This window comes from Dendrobates tinctorius, unplaced genomic scaffold, assembly GCF_039654945.1.
Source record: "Dendrobates tinctorius isolate UK_male_01 unplaced genomic scaffold, ASM3965494v1 ptg000028l, whole genome shotgun sequence".
Taxonomy (NCBI): domain Eukaryota; kingdom Metazoa; phylum Chordata; class Amphibia; order Anura; family Dendrobatidae; genus Dendrobates; species Dendrobates tinctorius.
In genome coordinates this window covers 46,103,978-46,129,103 of record NW_027361696.1, presented here as the reverse complement: position 1 = coordinate 46,129,103, position 25,126 = coordinate 46,103,978, and the positions used below count along the sequence as shown (strand labels likewise).

General features: G+C 44.3%; 1 long non-coding RNA gene across 1 annotated transcript in view; it reads right to left on the bottom strand.

Annotated features, from left to right (window-relative positions):
• LOC141085343 (uncharacterized) overlaps nucleotides 1-25,126 on the bottom strand; it is a 198,964-nt gene that overhangs the window by 15,025 nt on the left and 158,813 nt on the right. The window lies entirely within an intron of this gene.

Below are 25,126 nucleotides of genomic sequence, written 5' to 3'. Positions count from 1 at the left end.
GAGTCTGGAGACAAGGACGACAAAAAGAAAAATCACATGGGAATGGACACCTCTGTGTCATTAAAGAGGGGGAAGGATTCCTCCTCTGAGGCAGAGGATAAGGGGAGTGGGAAGAAGAAAGCCATCTAACTCAATCACCAATGATGGCGGTACCCTCTCCGTTGACGCTGGCGTCCATTAATGTCGCCAGCATGAAGTCAATTACAGCCAGATTTGCGGCCTTTGACTTTCTCAGCCATGATGAAGCTGACATTTTCTTTTTGCAAGAGACCAAACATGGCAGATGTGTTCAAAGCCAAAAGGGAGTGGAGACTCGGGCCCTCCTATTGGTCTCTTGCGGCTGAGCCGTATAGCGGAGTGGCTGTCCTTTTTACCTCACCGGTGGAATGCCGACGGGTAATTGAGTTAGAAATGAGGAGGTGCCTGATCTTAGATGTCCTCATGAAGGGATAAGAGCTACGGCTTATTAACATCTATGGTCCCCAATCTAAGTGGGACCGGAAGTGTCTCTTTATGAGAATCAAGCCCTACCTTTTTACAAGTCGGCAGGATGTCTTTGGAGGGGACTTCAATACTGTCACGATGTCCCGAGATAGAGGAGGTTCCAGAGACAAGCTGACTTATGATAGCGTCGCCCTTAATTGTATAGCTAGTGAGGCTCACCTGGTGGATGTCCACATTCGGCACATCCCAGGCCACGAGGGGTTCACCTATCATAGAGGTAAATGTAGGTCCAGAATAGATAGGTTTTATTTAAAGGAGGAAGCTGTCTCTTCAGCAGTGTCTGTTGTTGAGGTGGAGTTCTCTGACCACTGTTTAATTTTGTTTTCTCTGAATGTTACAGAGACCCTCCGGATGGGAAGAGGCTTTTGGAGGCTCAATTCATCTCTCTTGGAAGAAGTGGATATAAGACAGTCCTTTGAGGATTTTCTTCAGAGCCAGGTACCCTTACTGGATCTTTGTAGTAGTAAGTCAGAGTGGCGGGAGATGTTCAAGAAAATGGTGGCGAGATTCTTCCGCCAGCTCTCGAGCCTCAGGAATCTGAACAGGTACCGCCTGTATCAGGGTCTGAGGAGGAAACTTGAGCATCTTGTCTCAACTGGAGGTAGCCGCGAGGAGATCTCCAGAGTGAATTCTTTGCTCATGAGGTGTCAGTACAATAGACACGCATCTTTGGTTTTTGAGAGGGATTACAGGAAGTACCGCTCGCCCAACCCTTACAGAAACTGCAAGATGTCAGTGAATAGTAAAGTGGTTACAGGACTGGTCGACAGTACGGGGTCCCTGAAGCGATCCAGATCGGGGATCCTGGAGGTCTTGATTGGGATGAGATGTCAGCTTTTCTGGCTGAAGCCATTCCCGAACCAGGGGTAGACCCCTCTCTTGACGTTTTGACAGAGATGATCAGGGAAGGGGAAGTTAAGTTGGCGATTGAAGGGCTTGCCCAAAACAAATTGCCCAGTCCAGATGGCTTAACATCTGAGTTTTATAAGACCTTTAAGGACTCTTTAGTTCCCCTCTTGACTGAGGTATTCAATGAGTGTCTTTACTCAGGTACTCTGCCAAAGTCAATGAGGAGGTTTGCCATGATCGTCTTGTCAAAGGGTAAGGACCCATCGTGCATTGAGAATTGGCATCCCAGAGCGCTTCTCAATGCAGACAGGAAGGTTCTGGCAAAGGAGCTGATTAATCGGCTGGAGAAATTTGCACCCCGACTCCTTTCGGAGGCCCAGCATTGCTCTTTTCCAGGTCGCAGCACATTTAGTGCTCTGCTCGGTGTCCGGGAGGCGGTGGAGCAGGGTAGGGTTGGTCACTGGAAGGGGTACATGCTGTCACTGGACCAGGCAAAAGCGTTTGATCGGGTTAATCATGAGTACCTCTGGTCTGTCCTTCTGGGATATGGCCTGCCGGGGGGGGGGGTGTTGATTGGCTTAAAACCTTGTACGGTGGGGCAGAGAGTTTCCCGCTTGTGAATGGTTGGATTGGCAGCTCTTTTGAGGTTAGATCTGGTGTTCGCCATTGTTGTCCCTTGAGCCCGCAGCTGTACGTGTTTGCGATTGACCCACTTCTTAGGAGGGTGGAGCATGGACTGTTGGCCAGGATCGGGATGGACCGGGCAGCACCGGAAGCCACTCTGAGGGTGGTGGCGTATGCCAATGAAGTCACTGTTTTTGTTTCCTCTTACGAGGAGACAGGGTGGCTGAGTGGGGATGGGGAAGAGTCTTGAGGAGATCATTTGCATATTCCCAGTGCCTTCTGGGATAAGTGAAGAGTCTCCGCGAGCTCAACGATCACTGGGTTTTGGCCGTTGCAGCTGAAAAGAGGAAATCGGAAAACCAGGGGAAGAGTCTTGAGGAGATCATTTGCATATTCCCAGTGCCTTCTGGGATAAGTGAAGAGTCTCCGCGAGCTCAACGATCACTGGGTTTTGGCCGTTGCAGCTGAAAAGAGGAAATCGGAAAACCAGGGGAAGAGTCTTGAGGAGATCATTTGCATATTCCCAGTGCCTTCTGGGATAAGTGAAGAGTTTTGTCTCATCTTTCATCGTTTTTAAGAAATCTCAAGATGGAAGAGGCCAGGAGCCATTTGGTGAGCTGCATTTCTTGCTACATGTTCACAGATTTACCAGTGGAAAAGCCAAACTTCACATGCCACAAATGCAAGCTTGTGTCCCTGTTGGAGGAAAAGTTGCAAAATCTCGAAGAGAGGTTAGCTACGTTGAAGATCATTAAGGAAGGTGAAGAGTTCTTGGACAGAGCAGAATTATCTCTTCATGATACAGAAAGAGAAGAAATTCGAAGTGCACCTGAAGAAACAGAGGAATGGAGACATGTGACCCAGAGAAGCAGGAGGATCAGGAGGCAGTCAGCACCCATACTGCTCAGAAACCAGTACCAGGCTCTCACGCAGGAAAACGATGAAGAAATACATCAGGATAAGACTTTGCCAACAAACAGCAACCTTGTACGCCTTCAGAGTCCTCCTGGATGGAGAAAGAAAAATGTTGTGAAGAAGAAACGGAGAGTGGTGGTCATGGGGGATTCCCTGTTGAGAGGAACAGAGGCCGCTATCTGCAGACCGGATATAACTTCAAGAGAAATGTGCTGTCTTCCAGGTGCAAAAATTAAAGATGTGTCTGACAGGATATCAGGACTCTTCAGACCTACAGATGACTACCCATTCCTGCTACTACATGTGGGGACAAATGACACCGCAAGAAACGACCTGGAAACCATCTGCAGAGACTTTGAAGACTTAGGCAAGAAAGTGAAAGAACTGGGAGCGCAGGTGGTCTTCTCTTCCATCCTCCCAGTGGATGGCCATGGAACAAGGAGGTGGAATAAGATTCTGCAGGTGAACAACTGGCTACGTCGATGGTGCCGTCAGCAACGATTTGGATTTCTGGATCACGGAGTGAACTACTTATACGATGGACTACTTGCTAGAGATGGGGTGCACCTTACGAAGACTGGAAAGCAGGTATTTGGAAGTCGCCTTGCTACACTTGTAAGGAGAGCTTTAAACTAGAACAACATGGGAAGGGAAGCAAAAGACCAGAAAAAGCCATACACCTGACAAATGCTATTGAGAACTCTGCTATTAGAAGTGGAAAGGAAGAACAAAGACGAAAGAATCTAATTAATAAAAATATTGGAGAAAGAGAAACCAATCACAAACTAAAATGTTTCTATACTAATGCACAAAGCATGGGCAACAAACAAGGAGAATTGGAACTACTAACACAGGAAAAGAAATATGATGTCATTGGAATCACTGAAACTTGGTGGGACAATACACATGATTGGAATACAAGACTAGAAGGATACAACTTATTTGCAAGAAACAGACTTGATAAACGAGGAGGGGGTGTCGCATTGTATGTTAGAAATGCGTATATCTGCACAGAGATTGAAGCTTCAGAGAATGGGAGTTCTGTGGAAACTGTTTGGGTAAGAATACAAGGACAGAACAATGGAAAGGACACCATTGTAGGCATTTACTACAGGCCGCCTGTGCAAGCTGAAGATATGGATGAACTCTTTATGCATCAAATGGCCAAGTTCTCCAAAAAATATGACATAGTTGTCATGGGAGATTTCAACTATCCAGACATTTGTTGGGAATCTCTCTCAGGCAAAACTAACAGGTCAAGGAAATTCTTATCCTCTCTTGCTGACAACTTTATCTTCCAAAAGGTAAAGGAGAAAACAAGGGGAACTGCTACCTTGGATCTAATCCTTATAAACAGGGAGGAAATGGTTGAGGAGGTAAAAGTGGCTGGGACCCTAGGAGGTAGCGACCATGCTATTTTAGAATTTTGGATAACTAGAGGCGGAAGACCTGTGAAGACTCAGACGTCAAGGTTAGATTTCAGAAAGGCAGATTTTAAGGGATTCAGAAAGAGAATTGGAGGGATCCAATGGCTGGATATCCTTAAAGACAAAAATGTCCAGGAAGGATGGGAAATCTTGAAAAATGAAATTCTCAAAGCACAGTTGTTAACAATTCCGAAAAGAGGGAAGAATAGGAAGCATTTAAGGAAACCAGGATGGATGAACACAGAAATTAAGCACATGCTAAAAAGGAAGAAAAAAATGTTTATAAAATGGAAAGAGGGAGGCATATCTAAAGAAGAATATAATGCTGTCTGCAGAACCTGCAGGGCACAAATCAGATTAGCTAAAGCTGAAAATGAATTGAGGCTTGCAAGAGATGTCAAAAGCAATAATAAAGGATTTTGGGGATATGTCAAAAGTAAAAGAAAAGTCAAAGATGCTATAGGATTTTTACAGGATGAAAATGATGAAATGGTAAGACAGGATGTTGAGAAGGCTGAACTTTTAAATTCCTATTTTGCATCTGTTTTCTCTCAGAAAGGAAATGTAACATCAACTGTTCTTCACTGTCCTATTAAGGGAATAGAAGAATCCAGGATATCTATAAACAGAAAGATAGTGAGGAAACACTTAGCTAACCTAAATGAATTCAAGTCTCCAGGTCCAGATGAATTACACCCCAGAGTACTGAAGGAGATAGCAGAAGAAATTTTTGAACCCCTCTCCATAATCTTTGAAAATTCTTGGAGAACAGGAGAAGTGCCAGAAGACTGGAGAAGAGCAAATGTTGTTCCTATCTTCAAAAAGGGGAAGAAGGTGGACCCAGGCAACTATAGGCCGGTGAGTCTGACTTCTATACCAGGAAAGATCTTTGAACAAATTATTAAACAACATGTATGTCAATACCTGGATAAGAATGAAGTGATTAAACAGAGTCAGCATGGGTTTGTAACTAATAAGTCATGTCAGACTAATTTAATTTCCTTCTATGACGGTATTACTGATTGGGTGGATCAAGGAAATGCTGTAGATATAGTATATCTTGACTTCAGCAAAGCATTTGACAAAGTCTCTCATACAATCCTTATTGAAAAAATGACTAAGTATGGAATGGACAAGGCAACTGTTAGGTGGATTCATAACTGGCTTAGTGATCGGACCCAAAGAGTGGTCGTAAATGGCTGCACATCCAGTTGGAAGAATGTCTCAAGTGGGGTACCACAGGGCTCTGTCCTGGGCCCTGTATTGTTCAACATCTTTATCAACGATTTAGATGAAGGAATTGAGGGTAAACTGATTAAATTTGCTGATGACACAAAGCTAGGAGGGATAGCTAATACTAGAGAAGAGAGAGAGAGGATTCATAAAGATTTAAATAAACTGGAGAAGTGGGCAGCAACTAACAGAATGGTTTTTAACTGGGAGAAATGCAAGGTACTACATCTGGGCAATAAAAATGAAAAAAGCATATATAGAATGGGAGGAATAGGGCTAAGTGACAGCACATGTGAAAAAGACTTGGGTATACTAATAGATCACAGACTGAATATGAGTCAACAGTGTGATGCAGCAGCAAAAAAGGCAAATGCAATTCTAGGATGTATTAACAGAAGCATACAGTCTAGATCACGTGAAGTAATTATTTCCCTCTACTCCTCTTTGGTCAGACCTCATCTGGAATATTGTGTCCAATTTTGGGCACCACATTTTAAAAAAGACATCAACAAACTGGAGCAAGTTCAGAAAAGAGCGACCAGAATGGTGACCGGTCTGCAAACCCTGTCTTATGAGGAAAGGTTGCAGGATTTGGGAATGTTTAGTTTGCAAAAGAGAAGACTGAGAGGAGACTTAATAGCTGTCTACAAATATCTAAAGGGCTGTCACATTGTAGAAGGATCAACTTTATTCTCATTTGCACAAGGAAAGACTAGAAGCAATGGGATGAAGCTGAATGGGAGGAGACACAGATTAGATATTAGAAAAAACTTTTTGACAGTTAGAGTGATCAATGAGTGGAACAGGCTGCCACGAGAAGTGGTGAGTTCTCCTTCAATGGAAGTCTTCAAACAGAGGCTGGACAGACATCTAACTGGGATGATTTAGCGAATCCTGCTTTGAGCAGGGGGTTGGACCAGATGGCCCAGGAGGTCCCTTCCAACTCTACCATTCTATGATTCTATGATTCTATGTCAGAGTAGATCGCTACTCGGAGGCATCCGGGTCCAAGATCAACTGGGATAAGTGTGAGCGTCTGTGGCTGGGAGGAGGAGATCCTGGTTATGATATCCCGGACACCCTTCCAGGACCCAAAGTCTCTGCAAAAGTCTTTGGCATTGAATTTGGCCAGGGGGATTACCCCAAACAAAACTGGGACAGCAGGCTAGAGATTGCCACTCAGAAGGTGAACCAAAGGAAGGGTTGGTCTTTGACCCTCGTGGAAAGGGTAAACCTGATTTATCTGGGCAGTGTGTGCATCTTGCCGGAGTCTCTCTGGACTCGGGTCTACAGTTTGCTTTTCCAAATGTTATGGGGGAATAGACTGAACCTGGTCAAGAGGGAGGTTACTTACCGTATGAGGAGACTAGGAGGGTTGGGTATGGTCAACCCTGTGGTATTCCTTGTGGATATCTTCATTAAGATCAATATTGCAAACCTCTGGAAAGAGAGGTCTCCTCCGTGGGTATTCCTCCGTGGGTATTCTCCTGTAGGGGATAGTTTCAGCCTTTCTTCCAGGAATGGGAGACAGGAGGGCAAGTGAAGGATCTTCGCACACCGCATGGACATCTTCCGCCTTACGCTACCTTGGTTCTAAAGGTAATTCGCCGGTGGGGTCTGGGAATGAGGGAGAACAGGACTCTGCCAAGGAAACTCCTTGACAATAGGGTTCTGTTGACCCATTTCCAGAGGCCTCTGGTGCTCAGGGATTGCCCAAGTCGGGATCTTGGGGTGGGTTTGCATCTTTTGAATTCTATCAGGATCCCCTCGAAGTTTTGGGACTTGGCTTGGCGCTGCTTCCATGGGAAACTGTGTGTGAGGGTCAATCTGAAGTGTAGGAGCTCTGAGAACAGGAACTGTCCTCAGGAGCATTGTGGTACCGTGCTGGAAAGCATGGACCATTTCCTGCTGTATTGTCCCTTCAACACAGAGGTGTACAAAAGGATGGGCGCCTCCATTGGCTGGTCTCGGCTGGCCGATCTCTCCTATGCGCAGTGGGCCTATGGAGCATTCAGAGACCTTGGTGGCCGGGACCGCTGCACATTATTTCTAGTTAGCGCAGTGGTTAGGTATCACACGTGGAACGCAAGGTGCTTAGTATTGATGCAACGGAAAATCCACCCAGTGGACGGTGTGTTTAGGACTATACTCGGTGACCTGGTGAAGGTGCGCTCTCTGGAGTGTGAGAGACTGGGCACACGTAGGGCCGCTCTCCTCTGGAGGGGCTTTTCTTTTAATGTGCCTTAGTCTGGTCATCTCCTTTCCTGGTGGTGAGCTGCTGCTGACACTGTAGATTTTTGTTTTGTGATCAGTATACAGTCATGTAGGGCTGCAGGTGCCGAACTTGGGCTTTGTGGTTATTGTAGTGTGTGCTGCTGTATATATTGTATATAGGGATATAGATTTGGGTGTAGGTGTTAGGTTGGGTGTTGGGAAAAGGGGGGAGGTGGGTTTATCTTGCGGGACTATGGGACACTGGAGTGTTTGGGGAAACACTGGCACTGCCTGATCTGGCCTATGGACGTCGGACATGGACTGAGGCATCAGATGCAGGACCAGCTCTCAGGTCAGTGCGGGGGTTGGGAATGGTGGGTTTCAGTGTGAGGTGTTTAGTTTAGTATTGTATATATTTGTATATTTTGTTGTTAATTTATTTAAAATTTAAAAAAAAAAAAGTATGTATATATATTTTGTTTGCTATTGTTTATTTTATTTTGTTTGTTATTAGTTTGTTGGTGACCGGATCAGAAGGTGTAAGTACTTAATATTAGTTATTATTCTGTATATATGTATAATATGTGTGAGAGGAGAGAATGAGCGGCTGGACCAGTGTTCAGTATGCGGATTATTTTCTGGCTGATATTCTTGTTATTTCTGTTATTATTATTATTATTATTATTATTATAATTATTATTATGTTTGTCATTTTTATAATAAAAGATCTACAGGATGTAACTCAGGATCAGTACAGGATCAGTAATGTAATGTATGTACACAGTGACTGCACCAGCAGAATAGTGAGTGCAGCTCTGGAGTATAATACAGGATGTAACTCAGAATCAGTAATGTATGTACACAGTGACTGCATCAGCAGAATAGTGAGTGCAGCTCTGGAGTATAATACAGGATGTAACTGGATCAGTACAGGATCAACAGTGTAATATATCTACACAGTGACTGCACCAGCAGACTAGTGAGTGCAGCCCTGGGGTATAATACAGGATGTAACTCAGAATCAGTAATGTAATGTATGTACACAGTGACTGCATCAGCAGAATAGTGAGTGCAGCTCTGGAGTATAATCCAGGATGTAACTCAGGATCAGTAATGTATGTACACAGTGACTGCACCAGCAGAATAGTGAGTGCAGCTTTGGAGTATAATATAGGATGTAACTCAGGATCAGTACAGGATTAGTAATGTTATGTATGTACATAGTGACTGCACTAGCAGAATAGTGAGTGCAGCTCTGGAGTATAACACAGGATGTAACTCAGGATCAGTAATGTAATGTATGTACACATTGACTGCACCAGCAGAATAGTCAGTGAAGCTCTGGAGAGTAATACAGGATGTAATTCAGTATCAGTACAGGATCAGTAATGTATGTACACAGTGACTGCACCAGCAGAATAGTGAGTGCAGCCCTGGGGCATAATACAGAATGTAACTCAGAATCAGTAATGTAATGTATGTACACAGTGACTGCACCAGCAGAATAGTGACTGCAGCTCTGGAGTATAATACAGGATGTAACTCAGGATCAGTAATGTAATGTATGTACACATTGACTGCACCAGCAGAATAGTGAGTACAGCTCTGGAGTATAATACAGGATGTAACTCAGGATCAGTAATGTAATATATGTACACAGTGACTGCATCAGCAGAATAGTGAGTGCAGCTCTGGAGTATAATACAGGATGTAACTCCGTATCAGTAATGTATGTACACAGTGACTGCACCAGCAGAATAGTGAGTGCAGCTCTGGAGTATAATACAGGATGTAACTCAGGATCAGTAATGTAATATATGTACACAGTGACTGCATCAGCAGAATAGTGAGTGCAGCTCTGGAGTATAATACAGGATGTAACTCAGGATCAGTACAGGATCAGTAATGTACTGTATGTACACAGTGACTGCACAAGCAGAATAGTGAGTGCTGCTCTGGAACATAATACAGGACGTAACTCAGGATCAGTAATGTAATGTATGCACACAATGACTGCACCAGCAGAATAGTGAGTGCAGTTCTGGAGTATAATACAGGCTGGAACTCAGGATCCGTACAGGATCAGTAATGTAATGTATGTACACAGTGACTGCACCAGCAGAATAGTGAGTGCAGCTCTGGAGTATAGTACAGGAGGCTACTCAGGATCAGTTATGTAATGTATGTACACAGTGACTGTACCAGCAGAATAGTGAGTGCAGCTCTGGAGTATAATATAGGAGGTAACTCAGGATCAGTAATGTAATGTATGTACACAGTGACTGCACCAGCAGAATAGTGAGTGCAGCTCTGGGGTATAATACAGGATGTAATTAAAGATCAGAACAGGATCAGTAATGTAATGTATGTTCACAGTGACTGCATCAGCAGAATAGTGAGTGCAGCTCTGGAGTATAATACAGGATGTAACTCAGGATCAGTACAGGATCAGTAATGTAATGTAAGTACACAGTGACTGTACCAGCAGAATAGTGAGTACAGCTCTGGAGTATAATACAGGAGGTTACTCAGGATCAGTAATGTAATGTATGTACACAGTGACTGCACCAGCAGAATAGTGAGTGCAGCTCTGGGGTATAATACAGGATGTAATTAAAGATCAGAACAGGATCAGTAATGTAATGTATGTTCACAGTGACTGCATCAGCAGAATAGTGAGTGCAGCTCTGGGGTATAATACAGGATGTAACTCAGGATCAGTACAGGATCAGTAATGTAATGTATGTACACAGTGACTGCACCAACAGAATAGTGAGTGCAGCTCTGGAGTATAATACAGGATGTAACTCAGGATCAGGAATGTAATGTATGTACACAGTGACTGCACCAGCAGAATAGTGAGTGCAGCTCTGGGGTATAATGCAGGATGTAACTCAGGATCAGTAATGTATGTTCACAGTGACTGCACCAGAAGAATAGTGAGTGCAGCTCTGGAGTATAATACAGGATATAACTCAGGATCAGTACAGGATCAGTAATGTATGTTCACAGTGACTGCACCAACAGAATAGTGAGTACAGCTCTGGAGTATAATACAGGATATAACTCAGGATCAGTACAGGATCTGTAATGTAATGTATGTACAGAGTGACTGTACCAGCAGAATAGTGAGTACAGCTCTGGAGTATAATACAGGATGTAACTCAGGATCAGTACAGGATCTGTAATGCATTGTATGTACACAGTGACTGTACCAGCAGAATAGTGAGTACAGCTCTGGAGTATAATATAGGAGGTTACTCAGGATCAGTTATGTAATGTATGTACACAGTGACTGTACCAGCAGAATAGTAAGTGCAGCTCTGGAGTATAATACAGGAGGCTACTCAGGATCAGTTATGTAATGTATGTACACAGTGACTGTACCAGCAGAATAGTGAGTACAGCTCTGGAGTATAATACAGGATGTAACTCAGGATCAGTACAGGATCTGTAATGCATTGTATGTACACAGTGACTGTACCAGCAGAATAGTGAGTACAGCTCTGGAGTATAATATAGGAGGTTACTCAGGATCAGTTATGTAATGTATGTACACAGTGACTGTACCAGCAGAATAGTAAGTGCAGCTCTGGAGTATAATACAGGAGGCTACTCAGGATCAGTTATGTAATGTATGTACACAGTGACTGTACCAGCAGAATAGTGAGTGCAGCTCTGGAGTATAATACAGGATGTAACTCAGGATCAGTACAGGATCTGTAATGCATTGTATGTACACAGTGACTGTACCAGCAGAATAGTGAGTACAGTTCTGGAGTATAATATAGGAGGTTACTCAGGATCAGTTATGTAATGTATGTACACAGTGACTGTACCAGCAGAATAGTGAGTGCAGCTCTGGAGTATAATACAGGAGGCTACTCAGGATCAGTTATGTAATGTATGTACACAGTGACTGTACCAGCAGAATAGTGAGTGCAGCTCTGGAGTATAATATAGGATGAGTAATAAAGTAAATGTATTTGCCCGCCTCTCTCTGGTTTCTCATTAGTAAAGAGCACAATACTTGTAATACTCCATCGTTGTGTTTCCTCTCGGGTTGCTATGACGACCAGCATTAGGTGGTCTGACAGGTGATGTAATTACAGGCTGGTCAGACACAGAACGACATGATGATGAGTAGTGATTGTTTAAGACATGAATCATAGAAGATTATTCATTTAAAAAACAAATGAAAGTCATTTCCTGGGAGGTGGAGTGACAATAAATGGCTCCTGCATCTACACCAGGGTCTATGGAGATAGGAAATGCTCATCCGCAGCACAGGAAAGCTCGTCCTGAGGGTCCGATGTCTCGCATAGAAGTCACAGGATGGAGAAAAGGTGAACAATGGATGAAGATGATGATGATGATCACAGACCTTCTCGAGTTGATCTGGGCTGATAAATAGATGACTAACTTGACCAAACCGCAAAATAAGGAATTGTCTAAGTCAGATTGTAAAAGTATTAGAACGATGGTAAAAAGAGACAAACAAAATAAAAGAAAATCTGATTTATAAATAAAAGTTAATAGCAGTTGGAGCTTCAAAATACCTGCAGTGACAGAGTAAAATGATAACTCCGGAGTACCTCCAATCACCAGGAGAGGGAGCACTGTGCATAGCTTTAGTATTGGGTGTCAGGATACAACCACCCCCAACATCATCATTTTATGACTGTACAATATTCTGTACATAGGACACTACAACCCCCAACATCATCATTTTATGACTGTACAATATTCTGTACATAGGACCCTACAACCCCCAACATCATCATTTTATGACTGTACAATATTCTGTACATAGGACCCTACAACCCCCAACATCATCATTTTATGACTGTACAATATTCTGTACATAGGACCCTACAACCCCCAACATCATTATTTTACAACTGTACAATACTCTGTATGTAGGACACATCAACCCCAACATCATCGTTTTATGACTGTACAATATTCTGTACATAGCACACTACAAGCCCCAACATCATTGCATAGGATACTACAACCTCCATCATCATTATCTTTCAACCGTACAATACTCTACACATAGGACACCACACCCCCAACATTATTACATAGGATACTACAACCCCAAACACCATTATTTTATGACTGTATAATACTCTACACATAGCACACTACAACCCTCAACATCATTATTTTATGACTGCCCAAAACTCTGTACATAGGACACTACAACCCCCAACATCATTATCTTACGACCGTATAATACTCTGTACAAAAGACACTACAACCCCCAACATCATTATTTTACGACCGTACAATACTCTACACATAGCACACTACAACCCCCAACATCATTGCATGGGATATTACAACCCCCAACATCATTATCTTACGACTGTATAATATTCTACACATAGGACACTACAACCCCCAACATCATTATTTTACGACTGTACAATACTCTGTACATAGGATATTTCAACCCCCAACATCATTATCTTACGACTGTATAATATTCTACACATAGGACACTACAACCCCCAACATCATTATTTTATGACTGCCCAAAACTCTGTACAAAGGACACTACAACCCCCATCATCAACATTTTACGACCGTACAATTCTCTGTACATAGGACACTACAACCCCCAACATCATTATCTTACGACTGTATAATATTCTACACATAGGACACTACAACCCCCAACATCATTATTTTACGACTGTACAATACTCTGTACATAGGATATTACAACCCCCAACATCATTATCTTACGACTGTATAATATTCTACACATAGGACACTACAACCCCCAACATCATTATTTTATGACTGCCCAAAACTCTGTACATAGGACACTACAACCCCCAACATCATTATTTTATGACTGCACAAAACACTGTACGTAGGATATTACAACCCCCAACATCATTAGTTTATGACTGTACAATACTCTGTACATAGGACACTACAACCCCCAACATCAATATTTTACGACCGTACAATACTCTGTACATAGGACACTACAACCAGGGTTGGACTGGCCCATAGGAGAACCGGTGGGCCCAAGCACTGACACCTGCTGGCATACTGGCCAGCAGCTGCCTAGGGCTCCCAATGTTCCAGCGGCCCCCAGCCAGTGGTATGTCACTAATAGCGGCACACCCATCTGCTATGGGGCCCTTGAGTCAGGGGGGCCCTCCTGGTGCCAGAGGAGCAGCAGCTGGAGACAGGAGCCTGTCCCCGCTGCTAAAGAGAAATGAATATTCACGTTTCCCCAATGCCCCCATGGGCGTGGAGAGGAGTGAATACCATTTCACTTAAATAGTGGGCAGTGTTAGCCACAGGCTGAGGCTAACACTGCCCACATGTAAAGCCAGTGTGGCTGTATAAGGGCCCCAGAGGTGGTCCCCTGCAGGACTGCTAACCCTGAGGGCAATCGCCGGGCATGGAGCGATCCCTGCAGCTTGGCAGCAGAGCGGAGCTGCAGAGATCCGATGCTGTCCTGCTTCCTGCCTGACACAGCTCAGCTGGATGACGTCATCATTCAGCATGGCTGTTTAAGGCTAGGTTCAGATTAGCATTTAGGGGCTCTGCGGAGGGCTACGTACTTCCTCCGTTAAGCCCCGCATACTTCCGCATACTTCTGCAAGCGTCCTGCGTACCTATCTTTAACATTGGGTACGCAGGACATGCGAATGTATGCGGATGCGTTGTTTTGACGCGCCCATCGTCTGCGCAAAATGCGTAGGTACACAGGACGCATGCGGGGCTTAATGGAGGAAGTACGCAGCCCTCTGCAAATCCCCCAAACACTAATCTGAACCTAGCCTTAGAGAGAAAGCTGCAGGGATGTGCCGCGGCTGCAGGGAATGTTCGGAGAGGTGAGTGGTGCTGTGTGTGTGTGTCTGTATGTCTGCGTGCGTGCGTGGTGTGGTGCTTTGTGTGTGCGAGAGGGTGGTGCGGTGCTGTGTGTGGTGCTGTGTGTGTATTGGAGATTGGCAATGATGTGGGTGATGGAGAGAGCAGTAATGAGGTGGTGAGGGGAGAAGGCAATGTTGGTGGTAGTGGAAAGGATGATGGGGGTGGTGGGGGAGGAAACAATGATGGAGGTAGGGGAATGGGCAATGATGGGGTGGTGAAGGAGAAGGAAATGATGGTTGTGGTGGAAAGGACAATGATGGAGGTGTTGGAGTGGGCAATGATGGGGGTGGGGGGGAAAGCAATGATGGTTGTGGTGGAAAGGACAATGATGGTAGTGGTGGAAAGGACAATGGTGGTGGGGGGAGGCAATGATAGAGGTGGTGGAATGGGCAATGATGGAGGTGTTAGAAAGGGCAATAATAGGGGAGGTGGGTGACAAGGCAATGATGGAGATGGTGATGAGGACAATGATGGGGGTGGAGGGGGAGGACAATGGTGGAGGTGGAGAGGGGCTGCATTATACCCTATGAAGGGGACTGCATTATACCCTATGAGGGGGCTGCATTATATTCTGTGTGGGGGATGAATTATTCTCAGGGGGCTACATCATACTATATGAGGGGGGCTGTATTATGCCCTAAAAGGGGGCTACAGTATATTCTATCGGGGGCTGCCTTATGGGGGGCTACATCATATTCTGTGGAGGGGCTGCATTATACTATATGAGGGGGCTGCTTTATATTTTGTGGGGTGCAGCATTATACCCTATGTGGGAGCCAGAATTATATTCTATGAGGGGGCTACATTATATTCTATAAGGGGGCTACCCCAACCCCTGCTACATAAGTGACACCATTCTAAAAACTGAACCCCTCAAGGTGCTCAAAACCACATTCAAGACATTTATTAACCCTTCAGGTGCTTCAGAGGAATTTTTTCAATGTTTAAAAAAAAAATGAACATTTAACTTTATTCACAAAAAAATTACTTCAGGTCCAATTTTTTTTATTTTACCAAGGGTAACAGGAGAAATTGGACCACAAAAGTTATTGTGCAATTTGTCCTGAGTACGCTGATACCTGATATGTGGGGGGGGGGGCACTGTTTCAGCGCATGGCAGAGCTCGGAAGGGTAGGAGCGTCGTTTGACTTTTTTAACACAAAAGTGGCTGGAATTGAGATTGGATGCCATGTCGCGTTTGGAGAGCTCCTGATGTGCCTAAACAGTGGAAAGCCCCACTAGTGATACCATTTTGGAAACTAGACCCCCCCCCAAGAAACTTATCTAGATGTGTGGTGAGAACTTTGAACCCCCAAGGGCTTCACAGAAGACGCTCACAAATCCTCGCCCACCTCAGCTCACTTCTACCACACAGTCAGAAATCTACAAGCCATTAACTCTCAGACACTTTCAGACTCCCTACACTCATCACTGTCCCCAATCTCTTTTTCCTGTCCTAATCTGGCTGTTCATCACTACAATGACACTCTTAGAAACACCCTTGACCAAGTAGCTCCCCTCACCCTCAGAACCTCCAAGCACAGAGTAAAACAGCCCTGGCTCACATCGCAAACTCAACTTCTCCAGCGATGCTCTAGGAGTGCTGAACGCCTAAGGAGAAAAACCCGCACACCAGAAGACTTCATCCAATTCAAATTTATGTTAAGAACCTATAACACTGCCCTTCACCTCGCCAAACAGACCAACTTCATCACCCTGATCTCCTCACTAGCCAACAACCCCAAGAAACTTTTTGACACTTTTCACTCCCTCCTCAGGCCAAAAGCACAAGCCCCTATCACAGACATTTGTGCTGATGACCTGGCCTCCCACTTTACAGAAAAAATAGATAATATGCATCAGGAAATCTGCTCCCAACCACCAAGTGCTGTGACTCCCATCCCTTCCTGCATCTCCCCTGGCTCACTTTCCACATTTGATCCCATCACAGAAGAAGAAGTCTCCAGACTCCTCTCTTCTTCTCATCCGACTACATGCACTACCGACCCCATTCCCTCACATCTCCTCCAGTCTCTCTCCCCAGTCGTCACAACCCACCTAACTGCAATCTTTAATCTCTCCTCGGGTATTTTCCCATCCTCCTTCAAACACGCCATCGTTACTCCATTACTAAAGAAACCTGCTCTCGACCCATCCTGCACAAACAACTACAGACCAGTCTCCAATCTCCCCTTCATCTCTAAACTTTTGGAGCACCTAGCTTACTCCCGCCTTACCCTTTACCCCTCAACTCACTCCCTTCTAGACCCTTCACAGTCCGGCTTCCGCCCCCTACATTCGACTGAAACTGCACTCAAAGTGACCAATGACCTTCTGACAGCAAAACGTAACGGTGACCACTCTCTGCTCATTCGTCTTGACCTATCTGCAGCTTTCGATACTGTTGACCACCATCTCCTACTCTCTAGGCTCCAGTCACTAGGCATTAAGGACACTGCTCTCCTGGTTCTCTTCCTATCTCTCTGACCGCTCCTTCAGTGTTTTGTTCTCTGGCTCCACTTCATCTCCTCTTCCTCTTGCTGTCAGGGTACCTCAAGGCTCAGTCCTTGGCGCCCTTCTCTTCTCTCTCTACACAGCCCCAATTGGACAGACCATCAGCAGATTTGGCTTTCGGCACCATCTTTATGCTGATGACACACAACTATATACGTCTTCCCCCAACCTTACCCCCTCTGTACTACAGAACGCCAGTGACTGTATGTCCGCAGTCTCCAATATCATGTTCACTCTCTATCTGAAACTCAACCTCTCCAAAACTGAACTTCTTCTGCTCCCGCCGTCTACTAACCTCCCTAAATCTGACATTTCCCTCTCCGTGGGTGGTACCACAATAACTCCCAGGCAGCAGGCGCGCTGTCTGGGTGTTATGTTTGACACCAATCTCTCCTTCACATCCCATATACAATCTCTTGCCCGCTCTTGCCGCTTACACCTAAAGAACATCTCTAGAATCCGCCCTTTTCTCACCATGGAAACAACAAAAACCCTCACTGTAGCATTGATCCACTCCCGCCTGGATTACTGCAACGCTCTATTAATTGGCCTCCCCGTCACTCGACTATCCCCTCTCCAGTCCATACTTAATGCAGCAGCCACGGTCATCCATCTGGCTAATCGGTACTCGGACGTGTCCTCTCTTCATCAGTCATTACACTGGCTGCCCATTCATTATAGGATCCAATTCAAAGTACTTGTTCTCACCCACAAAGCTCTCCACGGTGCGGCACCCCCCTACATCTCTCCCTCATTTCTGTCTATCGGCCTAGCCGATCGCTGTGCTCTGCAAACGACTTTCGACTAACCTCTGCACTAATCCGTACCTCCCACTCCCGACTCCAAGACTTCTCCCATGCTGCTCCTATCCTCTGCAATGCTCTACCTCAAGAAATTAGGACTAACCACAATTCGCATAGTTTTAGGCGCTCCCTCAAAACACATTTGTTCAGAGCGGCTTATCACGTTCACTAATCAAAGTCATTCTATGTGTAAGTGTGCGTGTATAGCCCATTCACTATCTCCATCCATCCTTCACTCCCTCAAGATGGCTGGACCTTCATTGTAAATATACAATTGTAAATACACACCTGTACTTTGTATCTCCCTCACCTCATGGCAGATTGTAAGCTCTCACGAGTAGGGTCGTCTTATTTCGTCTTATTTTGCTTTAATTATTATATTGTTAACGTTGTTACTTATGACTTGTGTTTCGAAACTGTTAAACTGTAAAGCGCTGTGGAATATGTTGGCGCTATATAAATAAAGATTATTATTATAATGTACAGCCGTAAAATTAAAAAATCATATTTTTTCCACAAATATGATCTTTTCACCCCCAATTTTTATTTTCCCAAGGCAAACAGGACCCCAAAAGTTATTGTGCAATTTGTCCTGAGTATGCTGATACCCCATATGTGGGAGTAAACCACAGTTTGGGCGCATGGCAGAGGTCGGAAGGGAAGGAGCGCGGTTTGACTTTTTCAATGCAAAATTGGCTGGAAATGAGATCGGACGCCATGTCGCGTTTGGAGAGCCCCTAATGTGCCTAAACAGTGGAAACCCCCCACAAGTGACCCAATTTTGGAAACTATTCCCCCCAAGGAACTTATCTAGATGTGTGGTGAGCACTTTGAACCCCCAAGTGCTTCACAGAAGTTTATAACGCCCGGGCATGAAAATAAAAAAATCATATTTTTTCCACAAACATAATCTTTAGTCCCCAATTTTTATATTTTGCCAAGGGTAACAGGAGAAATTGGACCCCAAAAGTTGTTGTCCAATTTGTCCTGAGTACGCTGATACCCCATATGTGGGAGTAAACTACTGTATGGGCAGACGTCGGGGCTCGGAAGGGAAGTAGTGACGTTTTGGAATGCAGACTGATGGAATGGTCTGCGGGTGTCATGTCGCGTTTGGAGAGCCCCTAATGTGCCTAAACAGTGGAAACCCCCCACAAGTGATTTCATTTTGGAAACTAGACCCCCATAAGGAACTTACCTAGATGTGTGGTGAGCACTTTGAACCCCCAAGTGCTTCACAGAAGTTTATAACGTAGAGCCATAAAAATAAAATCATATTTTTTTCCCAAAAAATGCTATTTTTGCCCCCAATTTTTTATTTTCCTAAGGGTAACAGGAGAAATTGGACCCCAAAAGTTGTTGTGCAATTTGTCCTGAGTAGGGTGATATTCCATATGCGGGGATAAACCACTGTTTGGGCGCATGGCAGAGCTTGGAAGGGAAGGAGCACTGTTTGACTTTTTCAACGCAGAATTGCCTGCAATTGAGATCAGATGCCATGTCGTATTTGGAGAGCCCCTGATGTGCCTGAAGAGTGGAAACTCCCCAATTCTAACTCCAACCCTACTCCCAACCCTAACCCTAACCCTAGCCCAAACCCTAATGTGAAAATGGAAATAAATACATCTTTTTTAATTTTATTATTTTTCCCTAACTAAGGGTGTGATAAAGGGGGGTTTGATTTACTATTTATAGCGGGGTTTTATGTTTGGCAGCTGTCACATGCGAAAATACGCTTTTTATTGCAAAAAAAGTTTTTTCATCACCGTGTTTTGGGGCTATAATTTTTCCATATTTTGACCCATCGAGCCACGTGAGGTGTTATTTTTTGCGGGACAAGTTGATGTTTTTATTGGTACCATTTTCGGGCACATGACTTTTTTTATCATTTTTTATTCCAATTTTTAGGACGCAGAATGAACAAAAACCAGCAATTCATGAATTTCTTTTGGGGGAGGCGTTTACACCTTTCTGCGTGTGGTAAAATTGATAAAGTGGTTTTATTGTTCGGGCCAGTACGATTACAGCGATACCTCATTTATATCATTTTTTTATGTTCTGGCACTTGTATACAGTAAAAACAATTTTATATAAAAAATAATTATTTTTGCATCGCTTTATTCTGCGAGCTATAACTTTTTTATTTTTTTGCTGATGATGCTGTATGGCAGCTCGTTTTTTGCGGGACAAGATGACGTTTTCAGCTGTACCATTTTTATTTATATCCGTCTTTTTGATCGCGTGTTATTGCACTTTTTGTTCGGCTGTATGATGATAAAGCATTGTTTTTTTGCCTTGTTTTTTTTTTTGAAGGGGTTCACTAAAGGGACAGTTTTATAGGGTGGGTCGTTACGGATGCGGCGATACTAAATATGTGTACTTTTATAGTTTTTTTTTATTTACAAAAAAAAATTATTAGGGAATATTTGTAAAAAAAATTTAGGGAATTTTTAAAAAATGTTTACACATTTTTTTTTTTTTAACTTTATTATATTGTACCAGTGTGGGACATCACTATATAAAGTCAGATCGTTGATCTGACACTTTGCAATGTGTGTCAGATCAGCAATCTGACAGGCTGTGAAGCCAGCTTCTCGGTGCCTGCTCTTAACAGGCCCTGAGAAGCCACCTCCCTGCAGGACCCCGAAGGCCCCCGCGGCCATCTTGGATCCGGGGGCCTGCAGGGAGGAGGCCCTCGGAACAACGCGAGCACATCGCGTTGTTCTGGGGGTCTCAGGGAAGCACGCAGGGAGCTCCTTCCCTGCGCGATGCTTCCCTATGCCCCCCGAACACTGCGATCATGTTTGATCGCAGTGTGCCGGGGGTTAATGTGCCGGGAGTGGTGACCGCTCCTGGCACATAGTGCCGGATGTCAGCTGTGATAATCAGCTGACACCCGGCCGCGATCAGCTGCGTGCCCCCTCGTGAGCGCGGCTGATCGCGTATGACATACTATACCATCCATGGGCTTTAAGGCCCAGGGCACCTGGACGGTATAGTACGTCATATGTCAGGAAGGGGTTAAGAATGCACAATACTCTGTACATGGGACACAACTCTCAACATCTTTATTTAACGACTATACAATACTCTGTACATAGGATACTACAACCCCAACATTATTATTTTACGACCGTACAATACTCTATACATAGGACACTACAACCCCCAACATCATTATTTTATGACTGTACAATACTCTGCACATAGGAAACTACAACCCCCAACATCATTATTTTATGACTGTATAATACTCAGTACATAGGACACTACAACCCCCAACATCATTATTTTATTACTGTATAATAGTACATAGGACACCATAACCCCCCACACCCAGGATCCCCATTGGGCAGCAGTCAGCAGGTCCTGTGACCACCAGATGTGCACCATGAATGGAGCCAGAACAGGACAGCTCCGTGGACTGTGCAGTGGCTGTTCTTGTGTACTGCAACTCAGCTCCCACATACTTCACTGGAGAACGGCCACTGCACATCCTGGACAATCAGTTTAAGAAACAATATAATGGTGTACAATGAATGCTGTTTTGCCTTGTATAGAGTGTTGGGTCTTAGGACAACCAAGTGACATCAAAGTGTCACAAGGGGCTGCAACTGAAATTGAAACCCCTAAATGTCCATGAATGTTTTTTTTTTCACCTTTTTGAAAGAAATATATATTATTTAACAGAATTTCATGTATTTGGGGTTACAAATGATTTTTTGCAGTTGGGGTACATCATCAATTGTGTACAGTTTGGCTTTTAAAGGTTCTTTGTTTCGCTACACATTGAATTTTGATGTGGACTGTGGTCAAAAATCAATCAGCTGAGAGGAGCAAAACTTTTCATGAAATCCAATTGCAAAAAAGATGTTTAGTCACAATTATATCCATTTAAGTAATAAAAAAATGTCCCCCAAAAGTTGGCAACTCCTTTGGCTCCTGTCACACCTTTACATGCCTGTGCTGTGGTCAGCTATATGGCTACTCTCCTATCAGGACGAGATCTGTAGCTGTTCAACCTTTCATATTAATTACATGGGCAGACCAATAGTCAGTGTCAGTGGCTGGCTGGGTGGCATCTGATGCAGGTACGACAGAGTTCACATTACATTTTGGGTCTACGCTTAGCATTATCTCTGGAGCTTTTCCTGGGTGGATGCCAAGATGACAGAGAGAAGAAAACCTATTTTCTACATCCCCGAGAAAATGTTTCACCACCAAAACAGATGAAGGATTCTTTACTGTAAGAGCAGTAACATTGCACCACACCATTCAACATCATGGTGGCCTGCACCATCCAGTTGCAAGTAGGTCATTTTTTATGTGTTGGCCAGATATTTGAAACCAAAGGTAATACTGCCTGCGGCAATGCAGAACGTCCCTGCTACCAGGACGACTTTTGAAATCTCATCTCAAAGGGAGACACGCCAAGTGGACAACCCTCGTTAATAACGTAATTTCGATAGAGGCTTCTGAGATGTTAGCACTTTAGCCAAGTTCTCTCCTCTCTAGTAGCAATCCAGGGACAATGTGAACAGTTGGCGGGTCATCTGGATTCAACATCCCTTCTGAAGAAGCATAGTGGGGGGTGTGACCATTAGAAGTTAGTATTGGTACTCATGGAGAATTTGCAGAATCCTGAGAACAGCCATGAAATCAAGCTGGCAGATCCTTAAAGAAATCAAGCTGGCAGATCCTTAAAGAGACCAAACCCAACCACAATAGGTCAATATGGAGCTTTATATTACCATGAACCCAATTTACTGGAAAAGACAAGTAATCAGAAACATGGCAGATGGCATCAATCAGAAAAATCATGAACAGGCAATTAAGAAGCTTCTTTAAAGAGGATCTGAAGTGTCCAGTTTTTGTGCTTATTTTATTTCCTCTACTTCCCTGAGTATTCAGATTTGTTTTTCATATCATTTTCAGAGATTTGGTCGTATATATTTGCTGCTAATATTATGATTTTTTTTCACAGGATCCTCAGGGGTGTGTCTTTAGGTTGCTCTGCATTACCTTGCTCTGCATTACCCTGTGAGCCATGTCCCCATTATAAAGATAATAAAAATATCACTAAGCAAAAAGGCCCATATCTCTAAAATAAAAAAGACAGCATACACAATGACCTTTGATTGATGATGTCGAGGTCTCGCGAAACCGCTACAATATCGCGAGACGCGACGTCAGCAAAGGTCATTATCGCAATGCATTACTGGGAATGGGACCTTCCGCGTGTATCGCTGAAGCCTGGGGACGCTGCGCGGGACATCAGAAGGTGAATATAACCCGATTTTTTTATTTTAATTCTATTTTTTACAGGGATATGGTACCCACAGCCCAGAGGACAGTCTCCTCTCCTCCGGATCGTGGGTACCATCCGCAAATGTTCTGCTTACTTTTCGCATGGTGGGCACAGCCACATGCGGAAAGTAAGCTGAACAATGCATTCCTATGTGGGCGGAATTGCCGCGATTCCGCAAAATAATGAGCATGCTGCGGATTTTTCCACGATGCGATTCCGCTGCGGGAAAATCCACAGCATTGTGGAATCCCATAGGATTGCATGGGATGCTTTTTTTTGCGTTTTCGCTGCAAAATCGAGCGTTAAAAACCGTCGCAAAAAAAACGCGATGTGTGAACGCAGCCTAAGAGGTAAGGAGGTCCACTTCTACCTGCAAAGTAGGTGGAGTTGTGCATTATGATGAGCTATTGAACTGCAAAGGGCCCAAATACTGTTCTTGCACAAGGGCCCTCTTCTGTCTGTATTGGCCAGTGGGTGACATGTTATCACCAGACGTCCACCACAGGGATCTTATCCAGCCAACCAGTTTCCTACTTTGCACTGTTGAGGGACAAGAATGCCAAAAAAGCTGCCTGGAAATGCAGGCCTTTATGTTTTTGGAGAAGATAATAGTTTGGCTTTATATACTAAATCATGTGACAAGGACCCTTAAATGTCCTTGACTTCTCATACCTCTAAGGCTAAGTGCACACGTACCGGAACTCTCGCGGAAATTACCGCGAAAATTCCGGAATTCCAGTCCACGGAAAAATCGCATTTTAAATTCCCACGGAATGCTAGCGTTTTCCAAGCGATCTGTAGCATCGCTTGGAGAACTGATTGACAGGTTGGTCACACTCGTCAAACATAGTGTTTGACGAGTGTGACCAACTTTTTACTACTGAGGCCGCCTATGCAGCATCAGTAGTAAAAGACAGAATGTAAAAAAAAAATAAAAAATGGTGTTATTCTTACCCTCCGACGTCCCGCGCAGCCGTTCCCAGTAATCCTTTGCGAAAATGCCCGCGATGACGTCCGTTCTCACGGGATCGCGATGTCTCGCGGTCATTCGCAATGACGTCGCGCGAATGACCGCGAGACTTCGTGATCCCGCGAGAACGGACGCCATCGCGGGCATTTTCGCAAAGGATTACTGGGACCGGGAGCTTGGAGAGAAGCGGGAAGGCTGCGCGGGACGCCGGAAGGTAAGAATAACAATATTTTTTATTTTTAAATTCTATTTTTTACAGGGATATGGTACCCAAAGCCCGGAGGACAGTCTCCTCTCCTCCGGACCGTGGGTACCATCCGCAATTGTTCTGCTTACTTTCCGCATGGTGTGCACAGCCACATGCGGGAAGTAAGCGGAACAATGCATTCCTATGGGTGCGGGATCGCCGCGATTCCGCAAATTAATGAGCATGCTGTGGTTTTTACCGCAAAGCGATTCCGCCGCGGTAAGAACCGCAGCATTAGCACAGCATTGCGGAATCCCATAGGAATGCATGGGATGCTTATTTTTCGCGTTTTCGCGGCAAAATCGCGCGCGGTTAAAACCGCCGCGGAGGTAGCACTAGAGATCCTCTTTGAACTTAGTGTGCTCCTAAAGGAGAAACTTTAAATCCCTCAGACATAACCTAACATAAAAATGTCCCCGAAGGTGGACAACTCTTTTAAGTCTTAAAAAAAAAAGTTCAAAACTTTGTGGTTACCTTGTGTCCTTAAGGCTGTGTTCACACACAGCGTTTTTTTCGCGGTTTTTCCCATGGACTTGCCAAAAAATCCGCGGGAAAAACGTGAAAAAGAAGCTCCCCATTAATTTCTACGCATTTTCCACTTTTTGTGCACAT